General features: G+C 43.1%; 1 protein-coding gene across 1 annotated transcript in view; it reads right to left on the bottom strand.

The window, feature by feature from the left end:
* The window catches only part of lrp6 (low density lipoprotein receptor-related protein 6), a 96611-nt gene that overhangs the window by 62809 nt on the left and 8424 nt on the right, over window positions 1-25378 (bottom strand). The window lies entirely within an intron of this gene.

Consider the following 25378-nt stretch of genomic DNA (forward strand, 5'->3'; position numbering starts at 1 on the left):
ATATATTTTCCGTTTAGCGATGGCATAAGCGTCTGTTGGTCATACCACCAGACATCATACCACCAGGGAAAAGACGGGAAGAAAAACCAGCAGTGGTTCTCAAACCTTTTCATGTCACATGTTGGCAATATTAAATGACTGGTTATAATGAAAAACAATTTAAAAACAATTTCCAGGATTTCTTGTTATTTTAGAATTAAAAAAAAAAATGAAATTTAAATGTTTAAAAAGAATCTTTAAGATTTTCACAAACTTCTAGATTTTGTTTTGATTTATTTTTTATTGAATAGCTCTCAAATAAACAAATCAGAAAACGCCTTGTAAGCTTGCATTTTCAAATGGTCAAAATGTATATCAGGCTGAAGAGTACAATATTTATATGTATATATATATATATATATATATATATATATATATATATATATATATAGGGTTTTTTTTTTATTTTTTTTATATATATATATATATATATATATATAATTATTTTTATTTAATATTACTTTGTTTTATTTGTATTTACCAGTTTGTATTATTGTTAATCTTACCCCCCATTGAAGTTGTTTATTAACCATAACCATGTGATCCCTTTCTTTGTGTCTTAGTATCTTATCTACCTATTGGTTTTATACCTGTATATACTGTATGTTGTGTGTATTGCTTTGTACTCAAATTATTGTTTTTTTATACCTATGTTGTTTGTATGTCTGGCCTCGTGGGGAAAGATGGTGGGTGGGTGGGGAGGACTGGGAAAGGAGTTGTGGGAGAAAATGTAAAAAACGAAGAGTCATATTCTCTTTCTGTGAAAACTGCATATGATGTCAAACTCTTTGAATAAAATGTACTTAAAAAAAATAAAATAATAAAGAGTACAATATTTGGATCCGAGATGTAGTGGAAGTATTGGAAACTGGAAATACTCAAGTAAAGTGCAAATAGCTCAAAATTGTACTGACGTGCAGTACTTAAGTAAATGTACTTAGTTACTTTAGACCAGTGACCACAGTGCATAATCTACTCGTCTGGACCCAATTCGCCCTTTATCAAGTCTTGGCGGAACAAGAGCCTGCTGGTCAGTCAGTCACGACAGTCAGGGACCAATCAGAAGTCTGACAAATCATCTTGTAGATCAAGTGGTTAAACAGATTCTGATGATATACTGAATTAACCAGCTGGGGACTCTGTGGACCGGGGGGGTCCACAGAGTCCCCAGCTGGTTAATTATACCCTCCCCATCTCCCACTGCTAAAAATAATGGATGATGGAGCTTATGCAACAACTCATTTCACCCACTTCTTTACAACTGTAAACCAGTGATGTGACAATAAAAGTTGATAAATTTTTTGACTGAGAAGAATCTCATCCCACCATCATGGCTAACACCGCTATATTTTAATTGGGCTGTGGACTTTTCTGGGTCCTGCTCTCGAGCAAAGTTTCACGCCAACTTTCCGGGGGTTATAGACCCTAAATAAATGACATGGTGTCTAAAGAGCTAGTGTGGATAGGACACTAATAGGTGGTTAAGGAACGGTAGAATTATCAGTGACCAGCCTAGCCCCCGGGGCTCGGACCCCGCCGTGTGAACTGTGAATGTGTGTGAACAGGATGGGTTAAGCCCAAACCTAGGCCAAGTATCAATAATGCAACATGGATACTCTGTTACAAGTAATAGTCTGGAAAGTACCAAAAGTAAAAGTAGTCAAGTCATTGCGCAGAATGTCCCATTTCACAAACCCCCCCCACACACACACACACACACACACACACACACACACACACTTACTGCAGTGTCTATTTTCTTCTTATTGTTGCCTCCTGTACTGTTTTTATTGTGTGAACAAAACAAGCTACATTAGCCAATTCGGCTAGACAGACAGACAGACAGGAGTGCTGTCTGAGATACCAGTAGGCAGACAGACATTGGGAGACTGCTCTCTCAAGTACTGCATAGTAGTGCATACACTCAGCATTTGGTTGCCTAGTAACCAAAATGCAACACAAGAGGCAGACCTGTGTGTCTACTTGAGAGAAACAAACTTGCCATGAGAACATTGAATTGAAAGATCTGTGTGTGTGTCCTGTATTAATCCTCCAGTGTCCGATCATAGGAAAGAAGCTATCAGGCCTACGAAAACAGGCCCAAAAGAAGAGAGTACGACACGCACACAACAAGCATGCACACACCTATTATATCCTACACCTACATCCTAATATCAGTCTATAAAATATCTGATGAAGCTCACAACGTGCCCCCCCCCCCCAGACCTGTTCAGAATACAGTTCAGTATACACCAGTTATTGCAGTTTAGGCAGCCGTTTCACGATACTATGTATAACGTGAACGTTGATATTTCGACGACAATAAATGTTCAACATGTGTGTATGAAGCCCTAATTTGTAACACCCATTACTTTTTATGAATCAGTGTGTGAAGCCACATGGTGGGGGCGGGGGGGGGTCAGAAACCGCTGTGCTGCTTGTTTGCCTTAATTAACCTCCCAGCTGGACAGAGCCTGTGCTCCCCCACCTAACAGCATGTCCTGCTGCACCCATCCCCCCAACCCACCGCCAGGCACTGGCCAGCAGTGTGAACCTATAACCACAAGCACAGAGGGACTTCGACCACGCAGCGACGAGAGGGGAAGAGTTTACGAGCAGCCGAGAGGGTAAACAGGGCAGAGGCCCCTGCGGAGAGGCAGAGGAGACCCCGCGACACACTTGGAATTCCTCGACAGAGAAGAATAACAAGCCACAGGTTTCTCTTTCAGCGCGGCGAAAAACAAACGGCTCACTCCGGATCATGTGGATCCTGACAGACGGGTCCTGACATAATATCTAAGTTCCATCTAAAGCTTCGTCTCCTGGCTCCGGCTAAAGGGATGTAGTATCGAGGACAGGACACAAGCTCCAGCCCAGTGGAGTGGACCTGCAGGCCAGACGACCTTGTTGGCTGGGACACAGTCGGCAGAGAGACAGAGAGAGAGAGAAAGCATTGAATGAAGACGGGGCTCACACACACACGTTAATTCATATTCCACTTTGAGTTCAGTCCACCCCCGCACAAAGTGCCCACCCAGTGCAATGAGAAAATGGTTTTGTTTTCCATAGTTTCTTCGCACAATAAAAGTACGGCAAAAGCACGTAATGTAACGACAAAGATAGAGCGCTAGATTGGATATAGGCCGGGGTCAGGGATGGGGTCAGAATACGGAGGGACCTAGCAGGCAGCCACGCCAGGCCCGACACACAGAGGTCACTTTCTGCAGGCAGTACTGACCACGTCCACACACACACCAGTAGGGATGGGACCATATCAACATTTCCTGTCATGATTTCTGTGACAAAAGTAATTGTGATTAACGATATTATTGAGATATTCAAAATGGGCTTAACACTTTTGTTAACCTAAACCCCCTAGCATCTCTATGCTGGGCTAAAAGCCCACAACAACATTGCAATGGGTTGTGACTTGTGAGCTTGTAGATCGGCCATTTTTGGCAAATTCGTTTGTGTAGACTATAGTGAAATGACAGCGTACCAATTATGCACTCTTTCCAGGTCACTTTTATCAAGTATAGAGGGTTTAACCCATTCTGAACGGGCACCCATTTTGGTGTCAGCATCATGTTATGCTTTAGCGATTGAAAAATAGCAGATCTACAAGCTCATATCGCGCCACCGAGTGGCGCGATACGAGCTTGTAGGTCTGCTATTTTTGAAAAATCGAAGAACGACTGACCTTTTTTTAAATCTGATCTCAGGTCAGAATGGGTTAATCAGACCAGTGTGTGTCCAGTGGAAAACCTCGTATGAATCTGATCTCAGGTCAGAATGGGTTAAGTGGTAATTATTCCTAGTGGAATGTCGTCAGTATGGATTATCGTGATTTAAAAGAAAAAATGATTGCAATAACCTACACCAGGGCTTGGCTCACTACGGCAGTGCTTCTCAACCTGTGGGTCGGGGTCCCGACAGGATTTTTTACAATTGTTATATAAGAATAAGAAAGAGGCAACAATTATCGTGAAAATATTTTTTTTCACAATATTTATCTGTGGAACAGAGTCAAACAAGATGTCAAGTGCTTGTCAGGGTGGGAGATCCCCAATTTAAATTATTATTTTGGGGTGTCATGGCCTAAAAAGGTTGAGAACCACAGCACACAAGTCCTTGGATCTGATCCAGCCATAAATATTCCACTGATTACGTATTAGATTTATCGAATAGCGGAAAATGTAAATATATACATATTTTTAAATGTATATATATGTGTCTGTCCTTACAGGACAGGAGTTATAAAACATTTAACCTTACAGGACAGACACATGTGGAGTTCTAAAACATTTAACCTTACAGGACAGACACATGTGGAGTTCTAAAACATTTAACCTTACAGGACAGACATGTGGAGTTCTAAAACATTTAACCTTACAGGACAGACACATGTGGAGTTCTAAAACATTTAACCTTACAGGACAGACATGTGGAGTTCTAAAACATTTAACCTTACAGGACAGACACATGTGGAGTTCTAAAACATTTAACCTTACAGGACAGACACATGTGGAGTTATAAAACATTTAACCTTACAGGACAGACACATGTGGAGTTCTAAAACATTTAACCTTACAGGACAGACACATGTGGAGTTCTAAAACATTTAACCTTACAGGACAGACACATGTGGAGTTCTAAAACATTTAACCTTACAGGACAGACACATGTGGAGTTCTAAAACATTTAACCTTACAGGACAGACACATGTGGAGTTATAAAACATTTAACCTTACAGGACAGACACATGTGGAGTTCTAAAACATTTAACCTTACAGGACAGACACATGTGGAGTTATAAAACACAGAGATTGACAATGAATGAAGGAAGGACATTTCCCTCTCGTCTTTCCTTTCTTCCACATGGGGGCAAGTCTAGACAACCCCAGCAGAGTGAGCGAGTGTGTGTGTGTGTGTGTGTGTGTGTGTGTGTGTGTGTGTGTGCTGCGTTTGGTGAATCATCCCATGGAGATGGCACCATTTTGGCAAAGCCCTCACTCCGCAAGACAGTTCTTATAAAACATTTACGTTGTCAAGGACCCCCATATTAGATTGGCAATTTTCAAACAACTGAGACCTGAGATCAGATTCATACAAGGTTTCCGACTGGACACACACTGGTCTGATGAACCCATTCTGACCTGAGATCAGATTCTAAAAATGTCAGTCGCTCTTCGATTTAAAAAAAAATAGCTAAAGCACGACATGATGCTGACACCAAAATGGGTTCCCGTTCAGAATGGGATAATATAGGGGTTTTCTGGGGACCCCCGGCCCGAACCACCTCAAGGGGGTTGCTCGAACTTTTCAACCTCATCTTCATATATTCGGCGTTCGGTCCTCAATAAAGCTTGGCCAGACCACACCAATGCAACTAATCGCAACTCATTCCACCAAAACATTCTGCACCAATGCAACTCTTTGCAAGCACTGCCATTGGGGATAATGGTTGCATGTAGTTGCATGTTGCAAGGAGTTGCATTGGTGTGTGGACTGGACACTAGACCAACATTTCAGTCTACTCACAATTATATGAAGATTGGTTGAACTTAGTAACGTGGTCCCAAGGTCCTTTATTGACTGCCATGGACTCAGACTCAGTGTTTTCAGATATTACGCTAGAGAGGGTGCTCTTCGCCACCCTATGAATGATGCTATGACATTCAGGAGAACACTCCACCTTATGAATGATGCTATGACGTTCAGGAGAACACTCCACCTTATGAATGATGCTATCTATGACTTTCAGGAGAACACTCCACCCGGAAATCACGTGGTTAAGCCAAAAATAATCCAGCCCGTCCAGTTTATAAAAATGCTTCCATCTCCGATTTATTTTCCCAGTTTGCGTTTTTGGCCTGCCGGCCTGGTTTCCGGCGAGCCGCCCCGCGTCCAAAATGGTTGAGAAATGACAGTTACCATGTGGGGGTCCCCAGGTGGTCCCTGTACTGTAGTGTACAGTAAGTTGTGAAAACCAAACAAAAGTGCTCGGACAAACCCACACATAGCTGTCTATAGGAGTGGTTGCACCACGCAAAAGAACTGGCAGTAAATTCAGAAAAGAACTAAATATATGGCAGTTAATGTGTTAAGTATGAGCAACGGAGAACCTGATGTTTGGACAGCTGAACGGAGGCCAGAGAGACATTTGAAGCCTTGGGCTTGGCAACAGAAAGCGCAGTGCGTTCAACTTCACGCTCTCACTCTCTGCACAGAAAGAGGCGGAAAGTTGGGGGTGGGGGGGGGGGGGGGGAGCAATGCAGACGATAAAAAGAGCAGTGAAGCAAGGCCAAACGGCCGCGCAAACGTTTCCTGAAGGACAACGTGTAATGGGGATGTTAGCACGTTACAGCAAAAATGTGAAGGCACAGGATTCTCATCTCTTGTCCCCTGAGGGCCCCCAGCAGAACACAGTGCATGTGTTTGGCCCCTGTTAAGGGCCGAGCAGAACACAGAGCATGCGTTTGGCCCCTGTTAAGGGCCGAGCAGAACACAGAGCATGCGTTTGGCCCCTGTAAGGGCCGAGCAGAACACAGTGCATGCGTTTGGCCCCTGTAAGGGCCGAGCAGAACACAGAGCATGCGTTTGGCCCCTGTAAGGGCCGAGCAGAACACAGTGCATGCGTTTGGCCCCTGTTAAGGGCCGAGCAGAACACAGTGCATGCGTTTGGCCCCTGTTAAGGGCCGAGCAGAACACAGTGCATGCGTTTCCGGCACCAAATGAGGGGTAGCGGAGTAAGTGGACACACACAGTACTCACAATGTTCCTGGGGCACATAATGCCCAAATCACCGGAGACTACAGACTAGAGAGACTCTGGCTATGGAAGACTACAGAATGGAGCCACGGATGAGGAGTGGTCTGGATAGAGGCCATTGGGAAGGGGAGGAGGAGGAGGGGTTCTGGAGTGGAGCAGTTTGCATTTGAGAACAGAAAGGTTGCAGTCTAAACCAACCATGGGAACTAAGTAATAAGTATATTGTCTGCATCTTCTAGCATGTGTGTGTGGGGGGTTGGGGGGGGGGGGGAGGACACCAGCCTGGGGTCACGGAGCAGGTCACCGCTAGGAATGAGGCAGTGTGAAAGTGGGAGGATGGGGGGGGGCTTGGGGGGGAAACACGGAACCGAGAGCCTGAGATGGAAAGAGAGAGAGAGAGGAGAGGGAGAGAGAGAGACAGAGAGAGAGAGAGAGCTCTTTAAAACGGGTGGGGGGAGGGAGTCTCTTTAATGAGTCCAATTATACGCTTTAAAAAAAATAAAGATCTCTGATGTAATGGCGAGGCCTCCAGCCGTGCCCCGGCGGCTCAGGCTGTGGTCATTGAGCACATGGTGCAGTGGGAGCGTGCACAAAAACACTTGTCATCCATGTCTGGTGTATAAACAATCTGTGTCTTCAGACCAAGTGTTGTGGCTTTCATTTATTGCGATTGCTAAGCATGCGTTAAGCCATTTAAGACACGAGGACAATTCTACAAAATGTCTTCTAAATGTTTCTTTTTAACAGTTTCTTTTTAAACGTATGTTGCTATATCAGCGGTGCTCAAAACCTTTTCAAGTCATGGACCCCCAATATGAATATGGCCGCGAAACCCGTCCATCTAAATTTTTTTGGATCCAGGGACCCCCCAGAAGCAAAGATTTGAGTTAATTTTATTTGCTTTAAAAAATTTGCCAGATGAAACCAAAGGGATAGTAGTGGTTTCTAATCACGAAGGCCAACAACGTCCCAGTCAAGCTGCCATCACAGATTCCTTCGATATTTTCTACCTTTTGAACGTTGAAAGAATAATCATTAGATGTGTTTTAAATCCTGCAGGATCTTTGTCTATGTCAATTCAATTTAACCCCAGAAATCTAACTTCAGTGGTAACTATTCAGTCCTAAGGGCAGCGGTGCGAGGGGTGAAGGACGAAGGCGCTATAGGTGTCAAGATAGCTTTCCGAAATTCATTCAGATTCTTCTCAAACGAAACACCACAACCCGAAGACGTCGATGGTGTGTGTGTGTGTGTGTGTGTGTGTTTGTGTGTGTGACGTGTGTGTGTGTGACTCACTCGGTAAAACCTCATTCACTCGAAGCCGACAGTAACCTGAACTGAAAAGCTACCCCACAGCGAAAAGGTAACACGTTCTCTCTCTCGCTCAATCTCTCTCTCTCTCTCGATCTCTCTCTCTCAACACTCCCAGTGCAGTGCGTGGGTTACACTCTGGACTATGGTAATTATATGACAATCATTCAGCTGTAGTTCCTCACTATAGCAGACCAACATCATGACTCAATTAGGGCTGTCACGATTAGGACATTTTACATTAATTTATGATTGTCACCCAAATTATAGCGATTTTATTGTGTTGCTACACTGGAACACATTAATAAAAAAATAGCCTTTCTGTTTGGCTTTTAGACTTCCTAAACGAAAAGTGCACAGGGAAGACGACAAATAACACATCATTTAATAACTTCATACCTTGGCCGATCTGCCATTTCCACTATTTTTTTTAAATAATGTTGAACATTTTTCAACATGGAAATGATAAAGATATTGCGATTATCTTAAGTAATTGCGATTAGGCCATAATGTAATAATTGTGACAGGCCGAGACTAAATCACTTTGTAAAAGTGAAGGTGTGAAAATGGCTGGGCAGGGGGCGGTAATGCCTTGTGGCACTCCATCATGTCCCAATCTGATTTAGCGTTTGAAATAAACAGACACACAATATATGCCGACTTAAAACATGCCGTGATGAACATATCTGCAGCCAGGAATGCACGTTTATTAATGAAAAGAGTGATAAGCACTGCCAGGGTGTATTTGTGACAACCTACAAGCCATGGTTTTATATTATGAGATCTTGCTTGGCCGCCGTTGGTTCAGAGAAAAGTGTTGAGGTAACTTTTTCCACAGTCACCAGGTTAATCTGGCCTCCCTTGTGTAGAGAAGGGGACATTATTATTTATTTATTTTTACTTAAATTTTTATTAGTTTTACAGGACAGACAAAAAACTTACAGTACACAACAACACCACAAACATACAAAGAAAAAAGAAAAAAGAACAGAAAAATAAAAAGACATCGACATCCACATCCACATTCAAATTTGTTACATAAATGTATCTAGGCATTTACTATTGACTCTCATTCCCCCATACTCAAATATTGTCCATTTATACCATTTGTCCTCCTTTTCTTCCTGTAGTCTCAGACGGTGTGTCAGCTTCTCCATGAAATGTATCTCCTGAATCAAGTCGAGAAGGGGACATTCGCTCACTGAATGGCAAGCCTTCCCCTCTGCATTGTATTTGGTACCTGATGCATTCATCAAGTCATGTTGAACCCGCTCCAGCGCTGCGTTCCACAGTGGATTTGGAAACTAGTTTTCCCCATAAACCGCTCCGGTTTTTATCTTTATCTTGATCTAGAGAGACGCACGCACGCGCACACACACACACCTTGCACACTCACACACACACACACACCTTGCACACTCACACCTGGCTAAGCGACAAAAAAATATGAAATTTTTAACTGAGTAACAAATCCGGGGATTATTAAATTGTGTAAGAAAGTACTGCCGCAGCAGACAACCACTCCAGGTTAGAATAAAGTCCTTACGGTGCAAGGCTCGAATAAATACGTTGAAATAAAGAAAATGCCAGCATTCATTGTATGTCCTTTTTGTGTGTGGCCTTCGTCAGCGTTAATTATTAAATTGTGTACAGCAAAGCACCGATTACGATCTCACTATTCTCCGATTACATTTACATAGAGTGATGCGTTATACAGTTATAGGATGTCTAGACCAGTGGTCTAGATATCCGGGGACCCCCAGGGGTCCTTGATGGGGTACCAGGGGGTCCCCAGCCAAATGAGTTAATATAGCATCAAATTCCGTTTAACCGACTTTAGCCCAATACATTAACCAACGTACATAGATGTGTGGGTCCTTGACATGTCCTCAGGGACAAACTGCTCAAGTATTCTAAATGGCTTCATACAACTACCAGTAACATCATCTTAACATTATGTACTAAGCTCTGTGTTTATGCACGTGTGCGTGCGCGTGTGTGTGTGTGTGTGTGTGTGTGTATGTGTGTGCGTGCCCTTAGGAGCATGAGTAAATGAATCCAGACGCATGTAGAGAAGGCCAGGTTGTATCCGTGGACTCTACCAGAGGCTGGATCAAACGCGCGGCAGGCACACGTGTCAGCCAGACACCCAGCGAGCGGAGCGAGGCCCATTAACAGATCAGCCAGCGGGGTCCGGTCTGCAGCCAGTATACACCCCCCCCCCCCCCCACACACACACACACACCCTTTCCCTTTTTTTACGAGGAGCGGCTGAAGAGGTGCACACACAAAATGTACGGTGGAACAGGCCGAGCTGTGCAAAACGAACGTTACCGATGGATAGGGTTGAGTACCGACTATAGGACTGGTCCTGTACCACCACCACCAATACCGTAGAGTAGCGAATGCAGGGTATTGTAGTGCTGCGTAACCCGTGTTGGGCTGATCTAGAATCAGCACAAAAGTAAGGCAGCGCTGGCAAACCCAAGTGTACCCCGGTAGTACAACTTTATTCAAAATGTCCTTGGCAAAGGAATTACCGTTATGTAATTGACCATAATTTGTATTGAAAAGTGTCGGTTCTGGCACTGTAGGCATCGGCACCATATTAACCCATTCTGACCGGGCACCCATTTTGGTGTCAGCATCATGTTATGCTTTAGCTATTGAAAAATAGCAGATCTACAAGCTCATATCGCGCCACCGAGTGGCGCGATACGAGCTTGTAGGTCTGCTATTTTTGAAAAATCGAAGAACGACTGACATTTTTAGAATCTGATCTCAGGTCAGAATGGGTTAATCAGACCAGTGTGTGTCCAGTGGAAACCTCGTATGAATCTGATCTCAGGTCAGAATGGGTTAAAAATACCGGTTTAGCACTGGTATCGGATAAAATCCAATCGATACTGAAATCTACCGCTGGACAGTCAGCTACGCAGTAGGCTACTCACCCTCAACTGTCTGAAACCACTCGTTTTTTTTTTGCCTGCCTTTTACCCATGCTGCACCTGCCAGTAGCTTTTAAGATGAAAATACTAGTACATTACACTATGATCCGATGCCCTCGACGCAGCGCCAACCCTCTGAAAGTCGTCAAATGGGGGTGGGGGGTGTGGTGGATGTTTAAGACCATGCCGTGGCTTTCCAGAACTCTGACGCAAGCTGCACTGTGCCAAGTGTGGAAATGAAGCCATGTGTGGAAATGTGGACTTTCTGACATGCAACACTCATTACCGCAGTGTGTGTGTGCGTGTGTGTGTGTGTGTGTGTGTGTGTGTGTGTGTGTGTGTGCGTGTGTGTGTGCGCGTGTGTAAATAAAAGGAGATGTGTCCGCTTTGGAGAGTGTTCAGGTGGACCATGTGTATTACAATGGTTCTCAGAAATGTTCATGTGAAGGAACCCCCAAATTACAATACAAGATGTGTGTTGTTAAAATGTGTTTCAAACACATTCTACTTTTTATTCTAAGATTCTTTTTAAATAGCAAGCTCACAGTCGTGAGCGTGTAGATTGGCCATTATATAAAATAGCTGATGTATAGGTTTTTAAAGTGATTAAACTGATGTTGATGCAATAGGTTCAAGGTTGGACTTCGTTACATCTTGTGTACAGGTACAGACTACAGAAGAGCTAAACTTATTTTGGTTTGGCTTCCTTCAGACAATGCAGGTAATAACAGCAGCAGAATAATAATCAACTCGAAAAGATTTTAAAGAAAGAAAAGGAGTGCAAAAACAGCAGAGGGAGAATAAAATAGATAATAGATAAAGAGCATGATCAAAATGTGCATAATCTAGTAAATTATATTAACTACCGGTACAGGCAATTTTGCTCAGGAACCCATAGAACACCCTCAAGGACCCTTGGGGGTCTCCGCCGGACACCACTTTGAGAACAACTGATGTATAAAACAGGGTTTAAGTCAAACTATGGGGTTTTCAGCACCATGGGAAAAGGATTTGAAGAGTTTTCACCTTATCCACCAAGGACACGGCGCCAAGTGAGGCTTGAAATCTCACTACGGTCTTATCTCTCACAGGACACCAATAGCTGGCATTCTTGAGGCGTTCCCTGACAAATCCACATTCATTTGCTTCACTCCTCGTGTCTGCAGAAGTGCTTGGCCTGCCACAATTATTACATAATTAAATGAGATAATCAATTATGTTGCTTAGGTCTCACTCTCAATAGTCAGAAACGCTTCCGTACTGAAACATTTTCACTCACAAAAAAAAACGCTTTGTACATTTCAGTAATTTGCCATATCTGCCATGTGCAATTTCTGTTTAGAAAGCCTAAAAGCCGACAGAAGTGTATTTTTCATCTATAATGTTCCAACGATCAATGCCAAAAACGTGATAATTAAATGGCACTTAAAATGTCCTCATCATGACAATCGTAGTGGTGGCGCTCACAGGTGCGTTTAACAACACATTCAGAAGTGCCTGGGCTCGACGTCAACTTTTTGAAGCACTGTAGTGTACACACCTGCATATGAGGCTCATGTTCCAAACATGTACATCATACATGCTATCACATGCGCCATTGCGTGCGCACACGTGTGTGACACTGTGTGTGCGCGTGTGTGCAGAGGTTAACACTAACGTCTCAGAGGCACTTGCCGTTCGCACAAAGTAAATTTTCCATTATAAATGATTTGCGCTTGCCGAAGAAGATAATGTTAAATTCAAACCAATAACTGCCGAGTGACAACAGTCATTTTGAAAAAACAGAAAGAGTGCAAGTGCTAGTTGTAAAAAAGTAAACATTTTCTTCATAATAATAGTCTACATAATATTTAATGAAGACGGAATGCACTTGCCCGTCGGGCAACCTGAAAGCAAACTCCACTTGCCCGGACGTTTAATTTACTTGCCATGGGCAGTCGTGTGTGTGCGTACTGCGTACGTACGTGGGTGTATATCTTTGTTATCTTTTGTCTATCTAACCTGAGTACCGGTATTCAATCCTGTGCTTCCTTCTTTTGCATTTGTATTTTTTGGTCTATCTTCTCAAGGAATACTCTAAAATGTTAGAGCACGCACATATATTTGACATTTGACCGATTCTGCATTTCTATCACTTATCCATGCCCCGGGCAAAGGTCTAGGGTTTTCCTTTGACCTCTTTATCGATAAACATTATGTAAAATACATACATTGTCAAACAATTATCAAAAGGATAGAACAGCGGCTTATTTCCATTGTGGTCCTTTCATGTCCTTTTCACGTGCCGAAATTGTCCTTGTGCATGTCAGTCCAAGCACCTAACAAACAAAAGCACCCATAGGTGCACGCGTCGGGAACCCCTTTTGGTGTTTTAAGCATTATGTTATACTTTAGCTATTGAAGAATAGCAGATCCACAAGCTCGTAGGGCAGCAATCAGTGCCGTACTACGAGCTTGCAGATCTGCTATCGAAAACTGTTAAGATTTAGAATACTTTTTTCTCTACATCGAGTCTCAGATTGAGGTGTGTGAACAGAACGTCGATGTTAGTAGCTCATTACTAAATTGTCGCTACCTCGCGGTTAACAATATTAACACTTCTAATGACTTAGAAAAAGACGGTAGTCACATTAGCTTGAGGCGATTTTGCTTCCAGTTCAGTTTGGGGTGAATTTTGGAGTCTTATGTTAAGAATTTAAGAGGGAATCTTTAGGAACAGGATTCGTTGAAAATCCTAAAAAGATCACAATCACAACCCTACTACCTAGATGTACAGCGAGGTTCTACAAGCGCTAGATAGATACTTTATTTGTCCTTTCGGAAATTTGTTTTGTGCACAGTGCTGATTATTATATGGCTGTTCTTTCATTCCATTGCAAAAACAAACAAAAAACAGGCAGAGATTATTGTTGAACTGAAAGAAATATGTCTCCTCCCACATGCGCACGAATAAGAAAAAAATGGCCATGTTACCGGCAGTGTTGTCAGCCTTTGCGAGAGAAACAAGCAACCGGGTCTACTACCAAAACAAGCCCAAAAGAAGCGACTATGGCACATGAGCACACACACAAGCTATTTGAAAAGAGCACATCTACAAGCTCACTAAAGTGTGTGAGCTTGTACAATTTACAAATCTTGGGGTGCCTCGTTGGGACAAACGATTTTCAGATGAGGGGTCCGTCGGACAAATTAATATTAATTTGGGGGTCCTTGACATGAAAAACATTGAGAACGACTGGTTTAAACAGCATTAGGAAGACAAGACACAAATGAGCAACTAGACGTTAGAAATAACCCAAATAAAGTGGACATGGCAACACAGAACACAGACGACAATTGGGTTGAACTGAAGGAAACATTTCCCTTCCCACATGTAAATGAAACAAACTATTGGCATGTTACCGCCCTAAAACAACTTAAAATTCAAAGTTTAGGCATTTGGCAGATGCCCTTTGCCCAGGGTGACTTACAATAAGCACGGTAAACACATACAAAATGCAGCGAGACAGCGTAGTGCCTCAGTAAACTAGGATCAACCAAGAACCTAGTCTCGTCACAGTATAATATTAAAAGATATATCAATTCTGTACATTGAAACTACATAAACTATAGGATGCCAGGTAAACAAATACTAAAAGAAAACTAAATATGCCATCTGAAATGCATTTGAACCTTTCCATAAGACTGTATGGTCGTCAAGGCTAGGACAAGTGCTACGGGCTAAGGTGGAGTTTGAAGAGGTCGGTCTTCAGATTAAGGCGGAAAAACTGAATCTGCAGTTCTAACTGCAATGGGGAGTGTTTCCAACTGTGGAACAAAGTCAGAGTAATACCTTATTCTGGCATGAGAGCTGGTGCAAAATGAACAGTAAACTTTGGGCATGTTACCGCCCTATAATACCTTCCTCTGGCATAAGAGCTGGTGTAAAAAAGAACAGTGGAGTAGGGGGGTGTGGTGGGTGGGTATTGGGGGGAGACATTTTACAGAAAACAGCTGCCGCTACAACAATGGGTCTTTGTGAAATGCACGCAAGCAATAAAATATGCCCAAACTAAACAAAACGGAATCAAAAGAACAACGTATGTGTCCCATTTGTGTGATTTTACGTGCAAAAATGAAAGAGACGAGCGCCCCACTTAAAGTGGTAATGAGACAGAGGATGTGAGTTTAGAGCAGGCCCTTACCAAGCTTTTTAGCTCGAGACCCAAAAGAGAAATTCTGATGTCTCACACAGAGGACCCAAACTAGTGAAAAGAGGCGATCTACAAGCTCACAATGCGTCACAAATGTGACCGCGTTGTGAGCTTGCACATCTGTTAAATAAATACTTTGTAGTTCATGGATATTGTTTTTTAATTCATGAAATAATTAGCATTTTTGCGAAAATGTTTTTAAGATATTTTAACTCTATCTCTACCGCTAGCTGTTAGCATGAACCCCAGTTCCAGCATACGGCATACGCGTTCACTTTAAACACCCCCCCCCCCCCCCCCACACACACACACACACACACACACACACACACACACACACACACACACACACACACACACACACACACACACACACACACACACACACACACACACACACACACACACACACACACACACACACACACACACACACACACACACACACACACACACTACACACACTCTAGCAGCATTGGAACAAGCACACACTGTTTACCTTTCGTCAGAAGCGGTACAAAGGCACAAATTAAATCTAACATGTGGATCATCATGGCAGAAGATCCACCAAGGACAGCTGGATTCCGATTTATAGAGGTTTGAAAATCCTCCTTTCAACTGGTTTGCACTGAGATTATATTTGCAATCCCATAGTATAGTTGGAACGGTGGGGAACCGGACCGATGTTAAAAGCTTCCGTAGGACTCAACCATTATATAGACGGAGCATACGTTGGGGTACGTATATATACAGACCTGGGATATGACGCCACCTAACATCGACGTCCGTATATATATACGGACTTGGAGGGGGGAAAAAATAGTTAAAAGACGCCCTGAGGTCGCGTGCACGCATCAGACCGCTGGGCGAGTGCTGGCAATTTGGGGTCAGATCAACATATGGAATGAATTCTGTACTGGCCATATATGGAGCGTGTCTTGAGTGTACAGGGTTTGATGAGGTCAGATCAATGGAATGTCAGAACAGGTCAGCTCCATATATGGAGATTTAAGGGTGGCAGTGGGGGCAGTGTATTGAGTGTACAGGGTTTGATGAGGGCCTAGGTAGGGCCGGGCCTTAATTTTCACGCCTGTTGAGAACTCTACTAATAACTTTGGGGCGGGCCCGTCTAGAGTTTGACATGACTGATGGGAAATGCAGGTTTTCATAGTAAACTGTGACCTACGATCGCAATATAATGTTGGTGCATTTATATAGCGTTTTTTCTTTTACAAAGCAATTGACATACATTAGATTGTGCATTATATTCACGCATTCACACACCCAGGCATTCATACAAGCAGAGGAAACCATGCAAGGCACTAAGGTTCAGAGACTTGCTCAAGGACACTTCAACACTAACGCTCTACCGGCAACTCTACCCCTGAGCCACTTTAACCCTAAACAAGACCATGGCTGGACCATGGCCACGTCAGTATGACTCAGACATACCCAACCATGAACAAACCCAATGCATGCGGATGTCCAGAGCCACCGAACCGACCGATTAAATATGTCCATATATGGATCTCCAGTTGTCAAGATACACTGCTCCAACTGCTGGGCATGCCATATATGGGCATATATACTGATGACACAAGGGAACTCCATACATGGGCATAATAAAAGGAACAGTCAAGGACAGAGATCTCCAAACATGGGCACAAAAGGGACAGAGACGGGTACAACACTGCAACAGGTACCGTGACAAAGCCACTGACTCAGACAAAATGGGCCGGATCAGTTATTATTTCCCACATCGCAGATCTACAAGCATCAGATTGCCGATTTTCCCCACTTTTGTGCGAAGCAAGTGTAGGTAAAAGGTAGAAATAATATGGACATACAAGGTTTCTGCCCGAGTCAGCAACGATTTGTATCTTCCGGAGTGTCTGTATGTAATCTGTATGTATGTAACCAAACAAGGTTAATTTGGTTACATTTGTACATTTGAGTTGAATGAACACAGAGTTGTAATTACTATTTTATGTGCCTCTCGTCTCCGCCAGCTCTTCTTAGCAGGGTGTCGTGGTTTTGACACACTGCTCTGTTTACATGCAACAGTTGGGCGGCGTGTCACGCTCCACGCATTTGCTGATGCCCTTAAAGGACAACTTTTTTTCAACCGATGTTCATGTTTTAGGTTGTTATTAGAGAAAGTAAAAGATTGTTAATTCTGTGTTAATTCTTCTTCATTTGCTGCTTTCTTTAGTTTTAGGGATTTTAGTTGTTTTTGACAGGGGGGCGGGGGCATTCGAACAAGGGGCTAAATAAGTATTTTTTTTACAAAATGTTATAGCGATTTATAGCGAAAAAGAAATCGCCCAATGCTGGAATGCCCCCCTGTCAAAAACTGCTAAAATCCCTAAAACGAAAGAAAGCAGCAAATGAAGGAAAAAAAATGAACACTCATCTTTTACTTTCTCTAATAACCTAAAACATGAGCCTTGGTTGAAAAAAAACTAAAGTTGTCCTTTAAAGGAGAATTCCATACTAAAAGGCTTTCTTACCTTTCTTTGTAGTCGTTACGTCCCCACCAAAGAGGTCCAGGTGTTATTTTGTGCAAAAGCTCCTTATTGGCTATTTCCCCTACCATAAGCCCTAAATGAATTGCATTGAATTGAATGGGAATTGAATGGGGCTATGGGGTGGTGTGCTAATTCGCTTATTTCCATCGCTCAAAATTATAATTTCTTTGTATATATCCTCTCTTCATAATGTAAATAATATCCCAAGCGGCACACTTTACTACTTCTTTTGCAATAAGCAGCAAGGTAAATAATCCCAGACAGAGACCGCATAGAGACGGTGTAGTGCCTCAACTCACAGGAAAACCAAGAACCTAGCAGCAATAGTCTAAAACAATATACTATCAAATTGCAATATGTACATTCATTGAAACTATAGCATTACCAGGTAAACAATAATACATCTAGCATCTGTCTACATAAAATGCTTACATTGGTGGCAAAAACAACAAATAAGAAACTAAATGTGAGAACGGATTAGCAACTTGGGTCAGTTGCTAACATCAATCGAGAGAGGTTTACAACTCAACAACATAGCTCCATGTTTTGTTTGAAGGAGCAGTGTCGGTCAGTCACTTGAAGAACTAGGAGATGTCAGGGAGAGGCTGTGTGTGAGTGATATACGGTCAAATAATGGCCGATATATCGTCCAAAATAATGCATCGGTCTGGCTCTAGTCACAGCAATATTAATTCACTCCACTTGTGGGGGTCAGGACAGGAGTCTTAAAGTCTAACATGTCCCAAAGAGACTACATTCACCGGACAATGTCCAAAACCAAAACAACGGACGACCTCTGACGTCGATTTATACATACAATTAGATTGGCAAGAGATGGAAGGCAGACAGTCGGGGGGAGAGAGCGATTAAAAAAAAAGAAAAAAAGCCTCTCAATTTAATTAAAACTAATGAATACATTATAGATCTCTTTTATGTGAGTCCTGCTCGATTTACATTCTGATTCATGCCTCTCTTTGGTGTCTGATTGCCTCTAAAAATAATAAAAGGACAAAGTGTCACCACTTTGTCCTTTTATTATTTTATTACCAGGGGGGAAAAAAGGTGGTGGTGGCGGAAGGTACAGTACTATAGATGAGTTTGTGTGTGAGTGGTGCGCTAGATCCTCCTCACCAAACATTCAATGTTCCATATTAACACTGTGGTAAAGTATCTGTCCCCCACGTCCATACGAACACAAATTGTACACAAATAGGCCCGTGTTCAAGGGAAGGAAACCGGGAGGCTGATATTTATCACTGCACGTAGTCCTACAGGCTCGGGGCTTGGCATCTGTCAGCAGGGAGGATGAGAGAGGAGGACGCAGGCTCTACATCCTCCCGGTGGGGGTTCCTCACTGGCAGGTGAGTCAGTAGGATCCAACAGCAGTGACAACCATTGTTCCCCCTAACGTGCGCCTGTGGAACGTCCTGCGCCCAACAAATCTGTGTAGCGCACATGAACAACACCAGAGATAGATTTATGTATTGCAGTTGTGTTGCCAAGTGGCTTGATTATTTTGCGTTACTTTGTCTGCCCAACACACACACACACACACACACACACACACAGTTGTGCCAAAGCAAACATTTTGAACTACACACAAATCACTGCGCTCTCGATTTCGTAGGGGTCCCCAGTCCCCACATGACATTAAAGTGACAATGTAAGGACTTTGCAGACCTTTTTAATACCCTAAAAAAGGAAGAACGAAATCAAATGGAACGTTTAGTTTGATATTAATTTGAAATGTATTTAAATGTGTACTACTAGTAGTAGTACTTTGTCGTCTGATGGTACAGGGCTTAAGCAGTTATAATCAAGTTCCAAAATGCAGAACTTCCCTTCCAAATGCAGAAATAAACAAATTGCAAAACACAGAGAGAAAAGTATTGGACCTTTATAATGGTGAGAGGTCTCTAAAAGGCACAATGTAAAGAGAAGGGACAACACTGAGCAGGTCTGTAACTACAAACTAGCCAAGGCCCCTTGGCTAGAAGTAACTAGTGTGTCGTCGTCCCTCCCCCCCCCCCCCCCCCCCCCCCCACACACACACACACACACGCTGGAAGCTAAGAGGAGACACAGCAGGGAATGGGAAGTGATCCGTCTGATTGTCCTGGCAGGCCCACTTAAATACATCTGCCACCAACCTACCCACTGTTTTACGGTGTTCCTCTCACTACTAACAAGTGGCTGCAAGTAGCCTATGCAAGTATGCAGTGAAATGTTGGTGAGAATTCTCCGCAGACGGTGCCAACAAGACAACAACTCGATCGATCTAGCAATATTCTAATATATTCCAATATTAATTTCTAACCTCGGCGGAAATGGTTGCTCCAAATCTCAAAAAGGCCAGAGCATAGTATTCACCAACACAGGCGAACCATAATGAGCCCACCCAATTCATCTGGGCTCAGCCCCCTGCCTCGTGGATCAGCAAGGCCATTTGCTCAGGGACGTGTGTGTGTGCGTGTGTGCGCGTGCGTGTGTGTGTGTAGGGGGCGGGGGGGAGGGCATTTGCGTTGGTAGCCTGGAGCCATTTGCCAGTGGCAATGTTTCACATGGAGAGGGGAGGGGGAGGGGTTGCTACCTGTAGATGTTGGAGGAGTACTCTACAGCAGTGGTTCCCATTTTTGGGTTGCGAGAATGCGAGTAAATCCAACATTTTGCTTTTAATTATTTCACAGATTTTCCAAAAAATACAAATTCACGAATTAAATATATATTAAAATATGAAGTACTGAAAATTGCAGATATACAAGCTGAGAGCTCACACATTGTGACCTTGTAGTCACTAGTTTGGGTGGGTACCGGAGACGGCGGAGAGACATGACAACACATAATAATGTCTCTTTTGGTCTGGAGCGGGGGGGGGGGACCACCGATCTACAGCCTGGACTGAGTGCCAAGGCAGGGATACAGTACAAGAAGCACAGTAGCACACATGGAGCAGCACCGCAGTGGTTCCCAAAGTGGGGTCCGGGGACCCCCAGGGGTCCTTGAGGGAGTTCCAGGGGGTCCCCAGCTAAATGATAAGTTTGGAACCAAATGGACCCTTATGGGTCTGTAACTCTGAGAGTAACGGGTCCATTTGTACACTCTCAAGAGTTAAATTAACTTAGATTTTACAATATACATCCCAGAGATAGAAATGCCATTAAATGGGGGTCTGTAGACTAATGCATGTCAAACTGAGGGTCCTTGAAATTAAACGGGTTGAGAATCACTGCTAGAGGCGTAAAAATCTTCTATCATGGGGGTCCTTGGCATATCTTTTCAAATGGGGGGCTAATTCATGTCAATTTGGGGGTCCTTGTCATGAAAAAGTTTGGGAACCACTGGTTTCAGGCCACGACCTCCCAAAATAATCATCATCAATCCTGCACCGAGTTTATCTCAGTTCATGGAACTGTGCATACAAACATATCGTTCATACAAACATATTGTACATACATACAAACCTATTGTATACAAACCTATTCCTATTGTACATACAAACATATTTTGCATACAAACATACTATACAAACAGAGCAACTAGGTTTACATCTGGAAAAACGTCTGTGTACTATTTTAAATAGTTGAAACATTGCCTATATTACCAGTATACTGTACGTTGTTGTGCATGCAAGAATAGCGGAAAATAGCCAACCTACAAGCCCACAATACGCTGCATGGCGACGCATTGTGTATGATGTTAAACGCTAGAATTTGTAGAAGCTGATTAAAACACTGCAGTTCACCCTGTCGGTCTGAAGAGTACTAAATAGACCAAGCCAATGGCGATCGGACTCGACAACGGTCAGCTATGAACCCCTGACCAATTTCTGAAAATAATCGTATTATCAGACAGTATGATGCGCGGCCATATCATTTGTACAACAAAAATGAATCACGTTAAGCTCTCAAAACTGTATGCCGAGTTGCCGACTGGCCCAAACGCGACAAAATACAGGCAACAGCCGAACGCAGATTCCAATTTTGAAATCCGTCTCCCTGGCGCTTTGGTGAAATCCGACTGAACGAAAATATACACCCACGCCGAATGGACTTCCCCCAGCCCAACGCTCACTAACCATGCCGTTTTTAGCAGACCGTCTGGCTTGCTGCATGTATAAGCCCGAGAAGTATTTACAAAAGGACAATATTTAACAAATTTAGGTCTCTTTTATGACTAATGGAAGATCACAAAAGGTAGGTTAGCTTATCTTTAACCCCCGTTGTCATAAATCAAGAGGAGCATATGTGTGTGTGTGTGTGTGTGTGTGTGTGTGTGTGTGTGTGTGTGTGTGTGTGTGTGTGTGTGACTGTGTAGTAGTGGGTGGTTTCCATAAAGGGTGGGGTCTACCACAAGGTTGTAAAGAATTAGCAGAAAGCTGAAGGCTGCCAACGATGCCCATACAGCTACCAGTCTGTTGAAAAAATAGCTGATCTTGAAGTTTGTATATCTTGTATATCTTCTATTTTTGAATAGCTAGTGTACTGTAAAGTATAAAATATGGTTTTTGATGCCATCTTAAAGAAGAATTCCATACTAGAAGGCTTTATTACTTTTATTTGTAGTTGTTACGTCCCCACCAAAGAGGTCCAGGTGTTATTTTGTGCAAAAGCGCATTATTGGCTATTTCCCCTACCATAAGCCCTCAATGAATTGCATTGAATTGAATGGGGCTATGGGGTGTTGTGCTAATTCGCTTATTTCCATCGCGCCAAAATAACTTTTTTTTTTATATATCCTCTCTTCATAATGTAAATAGTATCCCAAGCGGCGCACTAAAACTTTACTACTTATTTTGATGGAAATAAGCAAATTAGCACCAAAACCCAACCCCCATTGAGGGCTTATGGTAGGGGATATAGCCAATAATGCACTTTTTCACAAAATAACACCTGGACCTCTTTGGTGGGGACGTAACAACTACAAATAAAGGTAAGAAAGCCTAGCATGGAGTTCTCCTTTAACTAATTCCTCCAAGGAGGGAGGGAGGGAGAAGAGACAGAGACAGAGACAGAGACAGAGACAGAGACAGACACAGACACAGACAGACACACAGACACACACACAGTAAACAGAGGGCGCTTTAGCCCACATGCTCCCTAGTGTAGCTAATCTAGCTATCTGGTCAGACTGCAACTGCAAGAATCACTCACAAACAAAATAATGTTTTCTACCATCATGGCGAGTGGACAGTTTTAAAATGAAACAGTAAGCCAATGTAATGCCTGCATCTGGTACCTTTGTTGGTCATGTGAGGGGGGGAAAAAGGGAATTTGATTCAAAACCCATTTTGTTTACATGAATGTCAGAATGCAGACACTGCTGCCAACTGCTTTAGTGTGCAATGCCTGTCCTCCATGATTATGTAGTGGGCTACGCTCACTGTTAAAAGTACTAGTCTGCGATCTGAACACAATGACTCCCTTGAAGCCATAAACTGGAATGGAAATTATTTAAATTTTCTTTTTTAAACAGTGTGCAGAAGGCACTGAACTATGGTGGTTGACATTTTTGCAGCCTTTAAGCCAAAGGCAGCTATGCCAAAACAAATTGTTAGAAACACTCTCACAATACACTGTATCGTAACATCGTTATTGCCACGGTTGTGGCAAATAACGATACAGAATCCACATACCGGTGGGAAATTGGCACCCTTTGTAAAACTTGATCTCGAGTTTGAGGTCGGTTGGTCACCATATATGGGCAGGCCCGGATTGGACAGTCTGGCAATTCTGGCATATGCCAGAAGGACTGGGCCAAAACAATAAGAAAAAGTTTAAAAAAAAAGAAGACATAGTAGCGTCTTTGGGCCGGAGAAGACGGCAGATGCCATGCAGTGCCGAGTTTGAGGTCGGTTGGTCATGCAGCTCTCGCCATACGTAAACTACAGACCTACACGCGGACACAGATTTCACTCTCTCATTCACACTTCACAGTAGGATAGTATTGATACAGTGCCCAGCCCTACTCAACCATACAGCACGACTCAGCGCTCTGTTGTAAACACATCATTATCCACCAGTGACATTTAGTTCTCCCTTTGTCCGGACAACTTTTGTTTAGTCATTAATGTGTTTGTACCGTAGCATGACATGAGGGGAACGCCTTCTCCAGTTGGCCTTACTACATACAGTAGTGCTTTTTTTCTTTTCTTGTCAGATATGTTGCACCTCTTAAAAATATTACAGATTGGTCTACTTACTAGAACATTTTATTTTTTTCCCCCCTCAAAACACCAAACATTGAGCACAGCAACATGCCAGTGCAAATCAATGAACGGTGCTACTACTACTGGCCTGGCTGCCGTCTAGTTCTCCCCTCGATGTTTGCTGCTATTCAGTGACACAGAAAGGTCTGAGGAGCGTGTCCATCCGAGTTGGGGTCCTCTTACACAGGGCTGGACACCGGGCCAGTGCCCGGGGGGTGGGAGGATGCTTTTCCCTGCATATCAGCTTTCATGTCAGATGGCTGCTCTGTGGTCAGAGACTGCCTTTAACCCCATGGTCGCTCACCTGTTGGTACTCCTCGTGACCCCCGCAACGACTGCAACAAGGCACAACATGAAAAAGTAAATGAAATAAACTAAAATCCTCCTCCAGTGACCTCCACACACGCCATATAGCCCAACGGACCGGACCAACGGCTGGTTCTTGGGTCTGATCATGCCAATGGCAATCCCGAGACCACCGTCTGTTTTGACGTGGTCCAACTTCTAATCAATTTAATGAACTTTAATTTAACACCCATTAAGACCTGAGGCCGATTCCACAAATGCCTTCTAATTCAGTAGTTCTCACACTTTCAAGATTTTTCAAAAATGTAAATTAATATATATATATTTCCCGATTTTAATAGGTTAAGCAGCAAACAAGTAAATATAAAATACAAAGTTTATTTTATTTAACCACTACGAAATGTCGATAACCACTATGACGCTATTTTTGAAAATGTTTACCTATGATGGCCAAAATAGGGACGGCCAGGTTGGAACCAAGTGGTAAAAAGAAAAAGATTGCGACACATTGGCTGCATAACTGTCGATATCATACCGATACCAAAGAAAAGTATTTTGTCTCGATAGATATAGATGTTGTTCACTAGTTTCCCGGGGAGACATCATGTTTCTCTATTGGGTCCGTCTTTCTTGAGCTAAAAGGTTTGGGAACCGCTGCTATTATGAAGCGTGGGTTTTATTTTTCTTTCTACTACCTGACCAGCAGAAATTCCAGTCCTGGCTTTTTGAGGTGGGGAGGGAGGATGACGCGCTACGGTGCCAGTGAAAGGCTTTTGTTTGCCCCACCCTGAGTCCCAGATTTCAATCTACAACAAAAAGAAATATTCCTAACTCAGCGAAGGCTCTGTTTTCCACTCTTGTCGTGCCAATTCATTTCTGTTCCTACCTTCATCCTTTAGCTGGAAATGTGGGCAGACAAGTTTGAAATCACTCAGGAGTCAGGAGGAGACAATTCTGACTACAAAACTATATGCGTGTCTAACGGATAATGTATCCACAACGTCGTGATTTACAAACTGCAGATAAGGATAAGCCGAGCTCGTCGTGCTCAAATGCAACAACAGTTTAATTAATCAA

The sequence above is a fragment of the Protomyctophum parallelum genome (genome assembly GCF_964188405.1).
Source record: "Protomyctophum parallelum genome assembly, chromosome: 22".
In the NCBI taxonomy this organism is placed as follows: Eukaryota; Metazoa; Chordata; class Actinopteri; order Myctophiformes; family Myctophidae; genus Protomyctophum; species Protomyctophum parallelum.